General features: G+C 34.0%; 1 long non-coding RNA gene across 2 annotated transcripts in view; it reads left to right on the top strand.

The window, feature by feature from the left end:
• The first annotated feature begins 2963 nt into the window (after positions 1 to 2963).
• The window catches only part of LOC125934327 (uncharacterized), a 43852-nt gene continuing 28390 nt past the window's right edge, over positions 2964 to 18425 (top strand). For both annotated transcript variants that reach the window (XR_007461318.1, XR_007461319.1), the window contains exons 1-3: positions 2964 to 3101; positions 10357 to 10433; positions 11032 to 11224. This is a non-coding gene — a long non-coding RNA (uncharacterized LOC125934327). The remainder of the gene's footprint in view (positions 3102 to 10356; positions 10434 to 11031; positions 11225 to 18425) is intronic.

Raw genomic sequence — 18425 nt, 5'->3', positions numbered from 1 at the left:
ATGTGAAATTTAAGAAACAAATGAGCAAAGGGAAACTAAAAAAAGGAGGCAAATCAAGGAATAGAATGTTTATTTTTTATTTTAGAGAGAGAGAGCTCATGAATGGGAGAAAGGGGTAGAAAGAGATAGAGAGAGCGAGAGTGAGAGCAAGAGAGAGAGAGAGGAAGAATGAATACTAAGCAGACTCCATGCTCAGCACATAGCCTAACATGGGCCTCGATCTCACAACCTTGGAATCATGACCTGAGCCAAAATCAAGAGTCAGACCCTCAACTGACTGAACCACCCAGGCACCCCATGAAAGAAATTCTTAACCATAGAGAACTGATGGTTACCAGAAAGGAGGTGGGTGGGGAAATGGGTAAAATAGGTGATAAAGATTAAAGAGTGCACTTACTGTAATGAGACCAGGAGATGTATCAAGTGTTGAATCACTGTATTATACACCTGAAACCAATATCACACTGTATGTTAACTAACTGGAATTAAAAAAAAAAAAAGGAATTCTTATCAGTGAAAATTATGTATTTTAACAGAAAAAGAACAAATCACATTAGATGGGCTTCTTTTATAAGAAGCTTATAGCTTCTTATAGATTGTTAAACTTTACCTCTTTCAAATTTATTGTTTAATTGAAAAATTCTTCAGAAGAGACAAAATTTTATGTCTCTTAACAGAAGAAACACAATACTCATTTATTTTGCTTCAAATAAATATCCCCACTTTACCATTTTCAAGGAAAAAGACCTCTAACATTCTCTCAAAGATGAGTTCCAAGCAAAAAGACAATCCAATTAAAAAATGGGCAGAAGACATGAAAATGCATTTTTCCAAAGACATACATACAGATAACCCACAAGTACATGAAAAGATGCTCAATATCATTAATCATTTGGGAAATGCAAATCAAAGCCACTATGAGCTATGACCTCACACCTGTTTGAATGACTATTATCAAAAAGACAAATAATAAGTGTTGGTAAAAATAGAGACTAGGAAACCCTCATGTACTGTTGGGGGGAAGATAAATCGGGGTCGCCACTATGGAAAATAGTATGGAGGTTCCTCCAAAAATTAAAGAATGTAATTACTGTATGATCCAACAATCCAACCTCTGGTGATCTATCCAAAGAAAACAAAAAGACCAATCCAGAAAACTATCTGCACCCCTATGTTCAACAGTATTTGCAATAGTCAAGATATGGAAAGCAGAGTGTAAATGGGTGAATGGATAAAGAAGTCATGGTGTATATATATGTCCACAATGGAAAATTATCAGCCATAATAAAGAGTGGAAGCTTGCCATTTACAAAATGGATGGGCTATGTTGAGAATATTATGCTAAGTCAAACAGGGAAAGAAAAATGCCATATGATTTCAATGATATATGGAATCTAAAACAACAAAACACATGAACAACAAAACAAAACTTATAGATACAGAGAAAAGAGTGGTAGTTGCTGGGAGAAGTGAAGTTGGGGTCTGGCCAAAACTGGTGAGGGGGGTTGGAAGTACAGACTTCCGTTGTGAAATGTGAAGGTCATGGGGATGTTGTACAGCACAAAAGGACTGTACTCAGTGGTATTATAGAGCATATTTGAAGGTTGCTGGGAGAGTTGAGCTTCACAGTTCTCATCACAAGAAAAAAAAAATCTTTTCTTAAATTTTTTATGGTGACCACAGTCACTAGACTACCTGTGGGGATCATTTCATAGTATAAACAAGTGTTGAATCATTATGTTGTATACCTGAAATTAATACAATGTTGCATGTCAATATTATCTCAATATAGGAAAGAAACAAAAATTAAATCAATTCTTTGGTTCAAATGCCTGTCATTCTTGTTTTCTGTTCTATACATGTTGTGACATGTTTATAATACAATGAATGACTTTTTAATACAAAGAGACTGTTTCATTGTTTCATTAAATTAGAACCATTTTCCAATTTAAAGGGATAGTAATATTTTTAATATATTTTTTCTCCTTTAAAAGGCTATATTATTCTGCTTTCAGTTATTTCAAGTTAGGGTGAACTAGAATCTACTCACTTACATGATTGTTCTTCAAGCCTGAAACTTTTCTCCTACTTTCTTGAGGCTTTAGGTGTGCCTTTAGGACTACTTAGAACTCTGGAGGAATTGTTTTACCCTATTATCATAAATCAAGAGAATTTAATTCAAATAGAATACCAAATACAGCTAGTATTCATGATCAGTTTATTTTCTAATAATCTATTCATCTAATAGAATATGTTAAAATACTCTTTGAAAGATACTTTTTCATCAATATGAATAACTTAACTAATTTTCCTATGTCTAAATTATTAGTGAAAATTGAATTTAAATATAACCACATGCATTCTCTAAAAATTCATGTAATTCCAAAGTCCTAATTACAGTTCCCCATTATTTGAGGCTGAGGCCTGACACAATAATAGAATGTTAAAAATTAAATGTAGCCTCAACTCAGAGATGATTTTAATAAATCTTATTTCTATTTTATAGCTTAGCTAGAAGGAGTAATTTAGATAGATGTATAAATCAATGTTGATGTATATCTGCATTTATTTACATAAAATATGTCTATGGCATATTATTGAGTGAAAAAGCAGGTGCATGCATTCACTGAAAATACATGACATGAACTAGGTTTTTTGGTCAGGATCCAGTTAGGAAATCAGAAACCAATCTATGTAAAGCAGTGAGGGGTCCAAAGTAACAATTTATTATAAAGGTGATAGATGGGCTGAAAGAACTCAAGGAATATGATGGTGTTACCCAGAAATCAGGACTTCCCACTACCCAGACCAAATCCCCAAGTTCACTTTGATGCTTCTAGATGTATGTACTAAGCAGTAGCTTCTATGCTCCCATTACTGAAACTACTGATGCTGCTGCCTGGGTCACAAAGCCACTTATAGGTGATTCTGATGCTGGAGCCAGAGGCAGAATGGCTATCCCTCTCACCAGGTGTCTTACCTCTGTCCAGAGACAACCATTGGCAGAACCTATGTAAAATCCAACTGCAAAAGAGGCTTAAAATGTAATTTTCAGGTTTCCAATTCTTTGCAATAGTTAACACAAAAGCATGGGAACAGGGGTGAGTACTAACAAATATTACCACCAATGGGGAGAAAAGGTTTTGAACCATGCCCTTATGGAAAGCTTAATCTTCTGAGGAAAGACAATTTATCTGAGAAAAACAAATAGTATTTTATCTGTTACAGCTGCTATGAAGGAGAGGTACCCAGTCTTTTAAGACTAGAAGGTATTAGAAATTTATCTAGAAAGGGAGGATAGAACAGTTTCTCTGAAAAAAAAAAAAAACTGACAATTTAGCTGATATCTAAAGGTGTCACTTATGTTAACTTCAATAAAAATTAAGGGGGAAATATCCCAGATAAAAGAATTCCCATAATATTGACATACAAGGTACTATTAGAAACCACTGTGAATAGATCAGAGGGCCAAAGGAGAGGGGAAAATGAGTGGAAATTGATAAGCAGATAGGTTTTAAAATAATACATAGAATAAAAATCCATTTATGTAAAATAGCATACCAGTATCTATATTGATTTATATACATAGAGATACTTTCTGAGCTATTTGGTGTTTTTGTTGTTGTTGTTGTTGTTATTAATGAATATACATATGTTTTTATAACAATAATATTGAAGCACAAACAAAATCACTGAATGGATATTTCTAGAAAATCTGCAGTCAAAAAAAGATGACCTAATGTAAGCACTGCCATATAATATGTGAAAAATCAGTGAGTTTATTTTGAATGACTATTTAGAAAGCTGTATCTTTCCAGACAGGACTAAATTCTTAAGTTCCTTTATTTCGTGGCTCAAATGCTGTTTAATGAGAGGTTTATTATCCAGAGACATAAGTTATATACTGTTGATAAATAATATATACAATTAAAATTCAAATATGAAACTACAGTCAGAGTAGACTCCTGAATTCCTAGACACTCATATCTGGAAAGTCATTCCTGTATAATCAATCTATGCTCCAAAAGTATAAAAGATATTATATCATGGGAAGCATCTTGAAGGGAATAAAAATTATTTACAGCAGCGCTGACCAAAAAAGTATTGCAAAGTTTCCACAGTTTCCTTAAGAAAAATTTGGTCAAAGAATAAAACTTCGTTTTTCTTTAAGATTTTTCTTTAAAATACTAACATAATAATGAGCATTTTAAATCTGTAAGGAGAGGTAATACATAGCATTTCTAAACTCTGCCAATAGGTCCTGTTTTAAATTATCATCCTGCATTGCTGATATTCTATAAAACATATTGAAAATATTATTGGAGAGATGGAAGTTTAAAAATATTCCATGAATATTCATGTCATCCCTATATATGTACATGTATGTGAACTCTAAGAAATCTATAAACTTCAAATTTTACACAAAGAGGAAACAACTTTAACCCGATTTGAATGACTTAGCCATTTAATTCATTCTTTTAGTCAATCAGTTTGCAACTATTTTTTGAGAGCTAACTCATCCCAAACCCTATTCTGCATCGCAGAGACCTGATTTGTGTAACTCATCCTCAATTAAGAGAATCAAACTTTTAATTCAATGATAAGGCTTGATAAGGCCTTATCAGGACAAGTCATGACAAGGCTTGATATTTTATCTAAAAATATATACTTTTATCTCATTATAAAACTGGTACAAATCTATTATAGAAAAGTGTATCCAATACTGGAAAGTAGAAACAAGGGAAGAGTCACCCATAATTTTACCATACAAAAATGATCATCTTAATTTTTTCACTTATGTATGTATGTGTCTATTTATGTATAAAATATTTGTGATATTATATGCATATTTTTATACCTTTTTCAATAAGAAACAGAATAATACAAGAGTACAGGATCTGCGATCAAAGTTTCTGGGATCAAAGTTCAAATTTCATCTCTCATGTTCTAATGATGTGAGCTCAAGCAGTTTACCTAACACCTTTCTCTCTTGGTGTTATCCACTATAAAACAGGAATGATAACAGTACTTGCTGTGTTTTGTTAATATGAGAATTAGAAAGTTACATAAATGTTTGGAATAGTGTTTTAAATATAATGAGCTTTCAATATACACTAGCTACTAATTAAATACTAAAACATACTCTTTCTACCACAATATTAACTTTTTGTGAATGTTTTAAGTTTTTTACTTATATTTTAATTCCAATGTAATTACCTTACAGTGTTATAGTAGTTTCATGTGTACAATATAGGGATTCAACAATTCCATACATTTCTCAGGGCTCATTGTGTTAAGTGGACTCTTAAGCCCTTCAACTTTTTCACCCATTGCCCCCCACCACATATTACATTAAATTGATATTATATTAGTGGATAATTAGACTTCTTCCCTGCTTTCCTTATTATTAAGAGCACTAGAATAAAAATCTTTCTGTATAAAGAATTTACTTTCTTTTTAATTACTCTTAAAGATACACTATCAGAACAGGAGCTATGGTTCAAAGTGGATGAAGACCTTTAAAGATTTTTTTAGGAAAGCAAAATGGCCTCCATTAAGGTTGTACCAACTTATGTTTCTTCAAAACTACATAAGCAGATTCTTTTCACAATGCTGAGTATTTTGATTTTCAAACAAAGAGTTACTTGGGTTACCTTGTGGAACAACAATTCTTTGTCAGGCATTAGGGCAGAGAGTGGTTAGAAAAGCAAACCAAATCCCTGGCATCCTGGAGGCTCATCATCTTTTCTTTATTGATTTCTATGAACTCTTCATACTGCATTGTAGCATCTTGAGCCCTGTTTGAGCTATGTTGAAGAGTTGCTGAGTGACAGATCACATAAAACTTTTTTTTTATGATGTTTACTATGTATTTACCAATGTGTCCTTTTTTCTTTTGACTTAAAAAATTCTTCGAGTACTATTTAAACCCCTAAATTCAAAATTCATTATTTTATAACATTTACTTGATTCTTATCTGAATTTAAATTGTGGAAGACATGAAGTTTAGAGAGAAAGTATATAAAGGTTATTAAAATTATCCATACATGTTATCCAGAAGTAACTGCAACTAGAAATTTGTGCATATATATATATATATATATATATATATATATATATATATGTATTTTACACATATACACACACACACACACACACGTGTATACATATCGATATTAAAAATAAAGATAGTATAATTTAATGAGTGGTTCATGTCAATTAGAACATTAAAAGGAATATTTCTAAAAGTTGCCAAATACTGAAAAGACAGTTTTGTTCATGAGAATTTACTCCCACAATTCTGGGTCTATTGTTGTCTCAGGTACTTAAAATCTTGCAAACTGTATTTATTATTATTTTGGATAGAAGATAAACACTTTCTGCTTATGGGATTTACCACCAAACACTAAATGAGCATGTTAATGTATGAAACAAATATTGAGTTGTCAGAGATAGAACAAATATACAGTTGTTATTTGTTTGTATGCTTATCAAGAACTGAAGTTTAGTGACTTTTAATTTTCTTTAATTCTACCTCATATTTGAGAAGCTGACTTTTTCCCCATTTGAATTGAGACAGATTTTTTAATAGAACAAAATATTAAACTTTATCTTAACTATTTATAAACATTTGAGATTCTAATACAACTGGAAAAGTTTTTAGATGATCTGCTGCATTAATATATTCATCAACAAAGCAAAATCAGAACATTTGTTGAAATGATGATTTTTCTGAAGACTGGTTCTCTTTTTTCTTTCCCTCTTTCATGATGGTTTATTTTAAATATTTTTTTTTTTTTTTTTTTTTTGCTTCCCGGACATACATATGTGAACAAACATCTCCACTGGAAAAAAAAATAATGTATATCCATTTCAGCCAAAATTACAGTAGAATTTACCTCAATAAAAAGCAGGTTTTCCACAAACATTTGTTCTTGTTTGGTTCACTCATTTTCAAAAGAAGAAAATGGTAAAGGATAAGAATATTAGGGAATAAAATTGGATGTAATAATCTGTACAAGTAGCCTTTTTAAGTAGGTCAAATTTTATGAACACTGGAATGAGGTTTCTATAAATATTCATTCATATACATTTATTACAAATACATTAATATGACAAAACATTTTTATATATCCAAGAATCAATAGCTTAACAGCACATAATTTATAAGAAAAGTTTACTATCATTGTCATTGTTATTCTACTAAGTACATGATCTTTTTACTACAACATGAAATTTTGTATATTCAACTTTGAATATTTTCACAAATCCTTTTCTTAGGAAGTTGATAGTTCTGTTATCACAAATAGAAATAAACTGAGGTTGGTGATACAATCACCTTTGTTCCGTATGCTGAATATTTAAGTCAGCACTCTGTAGAAGTTGTGATTTTTTTTAAGAAATATTTTAAGGAAATGTATGAAGGCTCTATGTGCCTAGGAAAATCTCAAGGAATATTAAAAATGAAATTTTATCTTCCTTTGTCTTTTTGTATCTTCTGGTAAAACTTCATTAAAATGTATCCAAATTTCAAAAGTAGATTTTATATTTGTATTCCAGACCATACATATTCTTCCTTTTCTCAAAGCTTCTCAAAACGAAGCTGAAATGTGCTAAATGGATTCTGACATATCCTCCTTTATAGATATATAAATTGACAGAAACTGTTAGAAAGATTGGGTTGTAGAATAAATTAATTTTGACAGTGAAAGGATAAAAAAAATGCACTCAAGAAATATAGTGATCGTGACACAAGATCTGAATGAGAACTACAACAAAATGTTTTCTTTTTAACTGGAAAAGAAAAAGAGATGTCTAAAATAACCTTATCAAAGTTCCCACAAAGGCTAAAAAAAAAAAAAATATACCTGAGAATAATGTAGATGAATTTTTTTTTGTAAGTTTATTCTGAGAGAGAGAGAGAGAGAGAGAGAGAGAGAAAGAAACAGGGGAGGGGCAGAGAGAGGGAGAGAGAATCCCAAGCAGGCTCCATGCCATCAGCACAGAGCCCAATGCGGGGCTCCAACTCACTGTGAGATCATTACCTGAAGTGAAAACAAGAGTCAGATGTTTAACTGCCTGAGCCACCCAGGTGCCCCACAGATGAATCTTAATTCATAGATACATAGATAGCTCTACATACAAAATTAAAAGCCTAAAAATATGATATAGGTGGGAAGAGTATTCTTTTTAGAATCCATTACCAGTGCTTTCATTATATTTTTAAAGTTCAGAGATTTTTAGTTCAAGGCAGTCTTTAAACATAAGTGTAATTACCCTACCTCCCCAAATCCCATTTGGCATTGGGGGATCCCCAGCTTAAGCTATCTATCACTGCATCCAGAGAGCAAAACTACCCTGACATATACTTTCCATTGAACCAGAGCCCACAATCAGCTCTTCTGTTCACAAGAGATGCTATTGTGGAAACTAAGTGGCAAATCGCTAAGAACACCGTAGCCACCCACACTCCTCAGTCTAACTCTTACTTAAAAACATGAGTAAGAATTATCAAATATTTGGAGTAAAGATCTAACAACATAAAAGGGACTATGATGGATTAAAACGAAACATAATGCAAATGATAAAAGAATTTTAAAATTCAAATCTGTATTCTCAGCAAGGCTATCTGCAAAAAGGAATAATTATATAACTAAATGAGGGTTATCAGATATTTTAAGATTGAGTCCTAAAGGGAAAAAATCCAGTAAAATGGCACAAGTGAAGAGGAAATTAATGTTCTGGAAGTTAAAGTATTAACACCAAGTGTTGAACAAATGAGACCTAATAATTACATGTTTTACCTACTTTTTTTTTTTTCTCAGAGTAATTTGAAAATGTGTAATTAATTATCTTTTCTCAAAATGAAGCTTAGGCACACATAGTTTTCCAGATTTAACTAGGCTCACCCAGTTAACTAAAATTTATTTATATTTTATTTTTACCATTTTAATAAAGAACAACCATAGAATTTAAAGCCATAGAATTTAAAAAGATTTTTTTCTTGGCCTTCCCCTAAGGCATGAATAAAATTTTCTGTAGTCTCTTTCACTCTCTCTATCTTATCTGAATGACCTACTAGAATTAGATTATATCAGGTCAAGGGTTGTATGGATTGATCTCCAATGGTAGGGTCAGTTTCTGGATTCACAAATATCTCCATGACTTTATTCTCATCTCTCTCCAGCCTATTATACCAGCAGACTCACACTGAGCAGGGATACTGTAACCTCCCTCTAGGGGATTACTGTGACACAAACATTTATCCCCCATGAAATCTGGGGTAATCTTTTAGGTTGTATAAAAAGTTAACTAAATTTTAAAATGAAGCAGTGAAACTTGATTAAGTTACTCTCTTTACTACTTCACCATTATGCCTTTTCTTAAAACAACAAGGATAGGTTCCAAAAAAATCTAAAATCTACACATCGGAAATTCCAGAAAGAATAGAATTAAATAATCAAAAATAAAATAAAATTTGTCATTTCTAAAAAAAAAAAAAATCACAAACTTCCTCATGGAATGAGCCCTTCAAGAACCAACCAGGACTTTTTTTTTTTTTTTTAAATACACACACCTAAATCTTTTAGATGAAAGTTCAAAATTTGAAGAAAGTGAGAGAATTTTAAATTCTACAGAGAAGTGAAAAACGTATCCTATATTACAGATAAAAATGTCTGGAAACACCAGAGACTGGTGGCGCTCGAATAAATTTAGCAGGGTTTACTATTCTGAAGATGACTGAGAAGCTGAAGAACTGACAAGAACTTTTGAAAATCTCATAGAGCTGGGAGACCTAAAATAGTCTGAAGGTTATCAGGGAAGAGGGGACCAGAGCAGGTGTTTGTTTATTTGGTTTTTTTCTTTGAAATACAAGAGATCCTGAAAGGCCAAACTCTAAGAATAACAATGAATCAGATGCAGTACAGCTGTGGGGTGCCTGGGTGGCTCAGTAGGTTGAGTGGTTGAACATCACTCTTGATCTTGGTTCCCGGTCATGATCTCATGGTTCATGAGATTGAGCCCTGTGTGGGGCTTTATCACTGACAGTGTGGGCTTCCTTGGATTCTCTCTCTCCCTCTCTCCCTACCCCTGCCCTGCTTACTCTTGCACTCTTTCTCTCAAAATAAATAAATAAACATTAAAAAAAAAAAAACAGAAAAAGAAAAAGAAACAATGCAGCTGTTACAAGGACTGAATGCTGCCATGGGTTCAATCCCTGATTGAATTAAATTTCATCTATCCCTAGCCTCACTACCTGACTAAAGCAAATGTAAATTATTTCCAATGAATAACATCATCCTGAGTCTCAAATTAATTCTTACAATTTTTCCATCTATAATGTCTATTATTCAGTAAAAGAAATGAGCAGTTATGAAAAAGGACAAGAATTACTCAAGCAGCAACACAAAAAAGATCAAACAGATTCACAGGTAAGCTGTACATTAGAGTTATCACACAGAGGCTTTAAACTTGCTATAATTAGGGAGACAAACCATAAGAGACTTAAATACAGAGAGCAAGCTGAGGGTTGCTGGTGGGGTGTTGGGTGGGGGGGTGGGCTAAATGGGTGATGGGCATTAAGGAAGGCACTCTTTGGGATGAGCACTGGGTGTCATATGTAAGTGATGAATCACTAAATTCTACTCTCGAAACCATTATTACACTATATGTTAACTAACTTGGATTTAAGTAAAAAAATAAAATAAAATAAACAATTAAAGACCAAGCCTCATTCATTTTTGTTAACACCAACACTTGTTACGGATTTGATAGTATATAGTTAACAAATGCTTGTTGTCTAAATAAAAAATAAATAAATGCTAAAATTAATATATTCAGGAACACAAATAAGATGCAGAATTTAGACAGTCGACAAAAACTATATTTTTAAATTCTAAAAATCAAGTGGAAATGAAAATGTAATTAAGAACCTAGTACATGTGTGCTTAAGAGCAGATCAGATACAGCTAAAGAGTTAATTATTAATCTTGAAAATTATTAATCTTGAATTATTAATTTTGAAAATAGTTCAGGAAAAAAAAATCCAGACTGAAGTTCCAAGATTCACAGTACTGGCATCCCAGAATGAGAAAAAAAGACAGAACGAGGCAATGGAATATTTAAAGAGACGAGAGCAGAGAATTTTCCAAAACTGAGGAAAGAAATCAAGCCACAGATCTAAGAAATTCCAGGTGACTGTACCTCCCTAGCAAGATGACATGTGAGTATATGTCATGTGATACTACTGAGAGCACAGCTCTCTCCCTCCCGCATTAATGAAGCATTTCTACATGAAGCCTTAGCTGGATAAATGTGTTGCAGACTTCTCACCTGGGCCAGTTCATCTCATTAATCTCAGAGGCAGACGTATAATGCATTCTATGATGCTGGCAAACAGTAACCTCTACACAAAATACCTTTTAAAATTCCCAAAGAAACGAAAACTAAAACAATATCTCATATTTCACACCCAGCCTCCCCAGGCCAACTTGGCCTGATCAAAATACTTTCTTGAACTCAGTATTGGATAATGAGAACAGAGGTCTGTTTCTTTGACAATTCAGGATTCATCAGACCTTATCTTAACAGTTGCCTACAAGTGAATGAGAGTCAGGCTGATTCATAGCTCTCATTTTTCCCATACATCTCTTTGTATCTGGACTTACATATCTCCTTTCTATGTTAACAACTGGTAAATGCTCATAAGTTAAATGCTTTTTCTGAAAAGTTCAACTTTAATCCTGTATTCTGTTTTCTATTCATGCTTTTTAAATTCTCCAATTTAAAATATCTACTCCTCTTCTCTTTTTAATATCCCTTACACAGTTTTCTCTATCCTTTTCAAATTTCCTCTGTTAAGTTGTTTTTGCTGTATCACTTGCATGTAATAGACAGATGCTTTTTCCATGCTTGTGAACCTTGTTATTTTCAGTGAGAATTTAATGCATTTGCATGTATAGTTTGGACTATTACCAATTATAACTAAATATAAACTAGATTTTATTGTTTCCATGATTGCTTTTGTTTGGTTGTTTACTTTTCTGTTGAGGTCACTTTCAAGGTTACTAAGCATTTTCTTTTTACTGTACATATTTTTTGGAAGAGTAAACTCTATCCTGACCTTAATTTGACTACTTTTGTTATAGACAGAACCACTTGGTTTTCTAATTTATCTGGAACCTATATAAAAATCTCTCTCAAACCTATAGTCACAAGGTTCACTTTGTAGGTTTAGACAGATTTCCTGTTGAGCTTAGGGGTTTGAGTTTAAGCGGCAAGGACTGTGAATTTGGTGTGAAATTTGTATTTTCCTTTATTTTAAGGAACATGCCAGAGTGCACTCTGCCTAACAAGTACCCACCTTATTTTTATGTGGATGCCCTAGGGTTCTGCTTCATTTCCCAATCAAGGGTGAGCTGTTGAGGCTTCATTTCAAATAGAAATAATCTATCCAAGGGACTTACTTTATAATTTTTTATCTTTCCTACAGCCAAAGGAAGGAGAAACAATAAGCAAAACTTACAGGTTTTGACCAATATTGTTATTATTCAAAATAAATAGAGAATATCATTTGAGATTGCCTCTTACCACCAATGTTTTTTTTTTTTAAGTTCTATCCCTGTTTATTTTTCTTTTTACATTTTGTTTTGAATGAGCATTATCTAGATTATCTTATGGATTCCTAGTAGTCAGATAAATATAAAATGGCAAATTCTTCCATTTTCCCCCCAAGTATCTGGTGATTAATGATTTATCTACAGTGGTAATAAAGGGCTTTTAATCTAGAGTTATAGTCTGTATCTTTTCTCCTCTCCCAATTAACTCCAAGTTCTCTCATTAATTTCTTCTTCAATCCCTCTAGTTACAACCTGTCTCTTTTGATAGTATTAACTTACTTGATCTTTAATCTCTTCTGAAGTAGCCTGTTCTTCTTCAGTTCATATTATCTCTTTTAACATGTACCTCTTTATCTTTCCTGCAGTCAAGTGCTTTTTTCTAGAAACCTGTCTATAGCTTTTCATAGACTTGGTATTCTTCTCTAAGAGGCTGGGAGTAAGCTGCAGAGAATTTAAAACTGTGATCAGAATCCCTTGTAGATAAATCCAGTCATATGTATAAAAAGAAATGAAGAGCTGACTTAGCTACATGAAGTGTCATCAAGGTGATGAGGGTGATGATAAATAGCAGACACGGTGGTGGCTCCATTGGCAGGATAGCTTAGATAAAAATAAGGCAGTAGCAACAGTGGTGGTGTTTTGATGATAGCTATACTGATAACTATGTTAAGAATACCAGCAAAAGTAAGTGGTAAGTTGCAATAATGAGGGCAGTTATAGTGCTATTTTGAGAGACAGTGATGGTGGTGATGGCAGAGGTGGTAGTCGTAGGGTGAGTGATGGATCTCGTCTCCTGAAAAATGTTTCCCTACCTCTCAGTCTACACCTATCCTGCCTGAGGCCCTTTCCCTTGTTATGCTATCACTAATGTCTGGGAGTAAGGAGACTCACCAGCCTTGTTCTACAAGGGATAAAAGGTTACTATCTAACCTCATTGTTACAGCTAAAGAAAGAAAGATGCACCCCCTAGATTTTATAGAGAAGCTGGAAGGCATTAGTCTATAACAAGAATTACATACGTAAATTTATAAAGTAATAAATCCATTTTCTTAGCTACAGTATCGGGATGTTAATAATACTTCCTCATCTAATTGTGAGGTTAAGGTGAGACAATACCATCTGTCAAACACATAATAGCTTTCTAATGGCTTTTGAAAACATTTTTTTTCCTTTCTTTTCTGTTTCCTTAAAACTTATAGTCCAACCTGGTATGCAAACTGTTACTTCAGTTTGAAAAGCAGGCTCCCATATGAAAAAAAAAAAAAAAAAACAGTTCCAGGTTTTAATGAAATTGGTTCACGAATTAATTTTCAAAACACACGATTCTAGAGAGGGAATTGGCAGGATCTGGTTTAAACAACTGGGTAGGAGATTTGTCCCAAATGTCAGGAATAAGTTTCCAAGACATGTCCCCTCAAAACCCTTATGTTATGGTTTATTTTATAAGAGCTCAAGTAGAAGAAAAAAAAAGTCTATTGTATTTTGTTTGGGCCATGATAGGGAGCACAGAGCTTATGACAACAGACAACACAGATATAGGTAAGAATGCTCAGGTTAGAAGCCACAGCATCACAAAAACACACAACATTTTCCTTTAATGAGTGCCTAGGATTACACATTTTGCAGAGAGTACTAAAGGAGAGACATCTTCAAAAACAATCCACAATAAACAATGTACTGAAGGCAAACTTTTACGAGTTGCAAATCCAAAAGCTATGATATTTCTTCTTCCAGAAAAAGACAAGTTTGGCCTCCACTTCCCTTCAATTCGCCACCTTGAGGCTAGAGCCATCTTTTCAAAAGAAACATCTGATTATTCCATCTCTCTGCTTTTGAATTTTTTGATGGATACTCAATATTCTTAGAATAAAGGCAAGGTTCTTTGTCATGGTCCCAAGGTCCAGCATGGTTTTGTTCTAACCTATCAACAACCTCACTCTCACTTCACATCATGCTCTGCCTTGCTGATCCCACTTCAACTGCTTCCTCTTTGTTCACTGCCACACAGACAATTCATCCCCACAGCCTGGAATATTCACATCTTCCTAAGAATCTTTGTTCACACTAGAGTGCAATGGACCATCACCTCAGGGAAGCCTCCCCCGAAATTCCTTACCTAAAGCCAACTCATCCTCTTTGTGACTCTCATGACTCTTTTCCATGTTATTTACTGTAGTAATTCCCATTTGTTTAAAATATGATTTGAATAATATCTTTTGTTTCCAAATTAAATTTCAACCTCTGTGAGGGCAGGGATTGTGGCTGTTTTTTTTTCTTTTCACTCAGGTTCCTGATACCTTCCATACTAAGACACACAGTAAGTATGCATCTTCTATTCCAAATGACCTTCCCTATCACATTAGTTGGGGTGAAACCACGAGTCACATAGGAAGTCATTAAAGCCCAAGGAAAGAGGAATTAAAACCTTCATTGTAAGGGGTAAATTTCCTCACCATTTTTTTGTTAAAGAAGAAATAAAGTACATGTATATTCATAATATAACATCTAGAATTGATAACCAAATATATTTATAATTATACTAAGAAAGATATTAGTATTTATATTTATTTATATTATATTATTATATATTTATTTATATATTTATATTATTTATTTTTATTTATATTAATTTTTATATATTTATATTATTATATTTAAATTCTTTTTTCTGACATATAAGGTCTGTGAGTCTAAAAGAAATTTCATTGCTATATCCAACATATCTATGTGTTTCCATAAAAAATGTCTACCCATGACAGATCTGGCACTCTTTAAATTTTTTTTTTAATATTTATTTTTGAGAGAGACAGAGCATGAGAGGGAGAGAGGCAGAGAGAGAGGGAGACATAGAATATGAAGCAGGTTCCAGGCTTTGAGCTGTCAGCCCACAGCCCGACTTGGGGCTCAAACCCATGAACTGCGAGATCATGACCTAAGCTGAAGTCGGACGCTTAACCAACTGAGCTACCCAGGCAACCCCAGATCTGGTATTCATAACAAAATATTACCATCAAGTTTTGGTTTCCCAAAAAAGATGAAAATGAGATAAATAATACTCCTTGCAGAATATTACTTCTCAAGCAGGAATTCTTTACAGATGGGCATAGTTTCTATGTTTGACTGACGACATGGCTTTTTTACATACAATATTATGACACAATTAATGTTGCTTATCTACACTCACAGTGTTTTTTTAGAACAGACTATGAATCCCATTCTCACTAACTCCTTGTCCTACCCATCTTACTCAATGTTATGGCTGAAGTTCTAAACATCAGACAAGAGACCACACATAGATGACTTCAAGGGTCATTGCTAGGGGAAGTGGAGATCCATGAACATGTCAAATCCAGGCAGAATATATATAAATAACAAGTAGTATATAGTTCCAATACTTATGTATCCCTCACTCATGCTAGAAGCTAGGGGTTAAGTGCATAAAGCCCTCAAAAATGGCACAAGTCATCAGTCTGGTAAATTTATGTTTCTAATTGCCACTATTAATGTAAACCCACCCACACATTCATATTTTATTCATTCCTCTCTACTATGTTCAAATCACTAAGAACTTATTTCTTCCTTGTATCTGAGAGACCTGCACTAATTTTCTGCAATGGAACCTGGATTATGTTATAAGGAAGGTTCAGAGCTCATCAGAGTTCAGGATCAAACCCACCACCTGGTCTACTATGTAGGGTTTTTGCCTGGAGGAATCAATGGTAATGGCAATCTAACTGCTAATTCAAGAATGCTCCTGAATATATTACTCTAATGGTTAAAATGATGAAGACCTAGACTTATGGGAGATGTAAAAACAGGTCCTTATCAGCTCCATCTTCAACCAAAGGTAAATGCACAGGTCCCTGCTAAAACCACCATACATAGGCTCCAATACATCAAGGTATCTGGCGAGTCTCTGCCTCCTATATCCCATTCTTAACCAGTTTTATGTTGATTATGCCTCCATTATCCATCCTCTTATACTGAGATATACTGCAGGGCTCACAACATTCAGACAGATACTTCATTGTCACTATGCACTGTGCTTTCAATCTGAATTTAACCTCCAACATGGGCTTCTGGATTATTCTAGGCTCCCTGTCTTAAAACTCACCTGCCAGTCTCACAGCTCACATGACTTGCCTACTTGCCTTACTGAGTCCAGAGTCTTTAGCTTCACTCTTTGGAAGGAGGTTTGGCAAAAAATACAATGGATGGATTTATAATTCTCTTGGGCCAACAAATGTTAGTGGAGAGAAAAACCAGTACGTCTCATAGGAGTTTATTTATCTCGACCAAAGGATGCCAAATTTAAGACTTCTGTTGTATAGCTGCTTTATTGCAGTTTCCTGTGCCAGCACTCCAGCTGATAGGAGGCAAGTCATGTCTAGACCAGTCAAGCTTGAGTGTATTAGCCTCAACAGCAGCTTATATGTAGCTACCTTCTCCCTCTAACTTCTTCCCAACATCCACCAGGTTGACATATAAAAAGATGTTTACCTTATTATTTACCAAAACAGGAAAGCATCTAAAAGCTAAAATAAACTGCACTAGAAAATGTGAAAAAGGAGAATGGTTAGGTCACAGTTTTTTTTTCTTTTTTTTAATGTGTACTCAAAAGAAAGATTTGCTCTCCAAAATCAATTTCTGCCCACTCTGATTCTTGTGTGAGTGTTTTGACAAAAGCTTTGAAGAAGCCTTAAGAGGTAGGAATCAATATTGAGATTACACTAACTGGCCTATAAACAATTCTTGCCTTTGCAGCAAAAATCTCAGGATAAAAGCCACAGAAAGAGGTCATATTTAACTGATTTTTATATGAGAAGCAATAGACAGAGTTGGGACACATGAAATCTGCTTTTTTTCTGCTAGATATTTGATTTCTAAATCCTCACTTATCATATATTGAGGAAAAAGCTGACAAGAGTTTTAGATTGTATCTGGAAAACTATAAAGTTTATACCTTGGAGATTTCCTTATTTAACACATATAAATAACTGTTGATAGCTAAATTTAGATATTTGGGTAAAAAAATCTCCCCATGACAGGCCACCTGTTTTAATATCCTTCCCATAAACATGTGAGGCAAGATGTCATAATGGCTCTATAAACTGGGCACTAGCAACCCAGACAGCTAGTTAGTCCCAAAAGGACTTAGAAGAGCCTTCAGCAAAGTTATATGTGAGCCTCTGCATCATAGACAACTACTCACCCTTTTCTAAGGCCTGGCCTTCCTCTCTATCAGCAGCCACCTCCTTTGGGTATCCAGACCTTCGTTAATTTTCCAATGGTAAGAACATTTAAAAACTAGAGGGACTGATGCGCTGTTTGTTTGAGAACAGACTAATTCATGGAATCACAGAAGAGGTGAAACACAAGGCCACAGGAACCAGGAACCAGAGCAAATACGGTGGCAGATATTTATAGACTGTCCCTTTAGATTGCTGCCTGTGAATGGCCAACTGGAACTACAAGCCAGCCCTCATCCTTTGAGGAGGGTGAGAGAGCAGTAGGTAATAGACTGAAAAACCACACTGGAGTAGGGGCTCCTGGGTGGCTCAGTCGGTTAAGCATCCAACTCTTGGTTTCAGCTCAGGTCATGATCTCATGGTTTCATGAGTTTGAGCCCTGCATTGGGCTCTGTGGTGACAGCACAGAAACTGCTTGGGATTCTCTCTCTCCCTCTCTCTCTGCTTCTCCCCTGTTCACACCTTCTCTGTCTCTCTCAAAAATAAGTAAACTTTTAGACGAAAGAAAGAAAGAAAGAAAGAAAGAAAGAAAGAAAGAAAGAAAGAAAGAAAGAAA

The sequence above is a fragment of the Panthera uncia genome (genome assembly GCF_023721935.1).
Source record: "Panthera uncia isolate 11264 chromosome A1 unlocalized genomic scaffold, Puncia_PCG_1.0 HiC_scaffold_17, whole genome shotgun sequence".
Classification (NCBI taxonomy): domain Eukaryota; kingdom Metazoa; phylum Chordata; class Mammalia; order Carnivora; family Felidae; genus Panthera; species Panthera uncia.
This window is presented reverse-complemented; position numbering and strand designations above follow the sequence as displayed.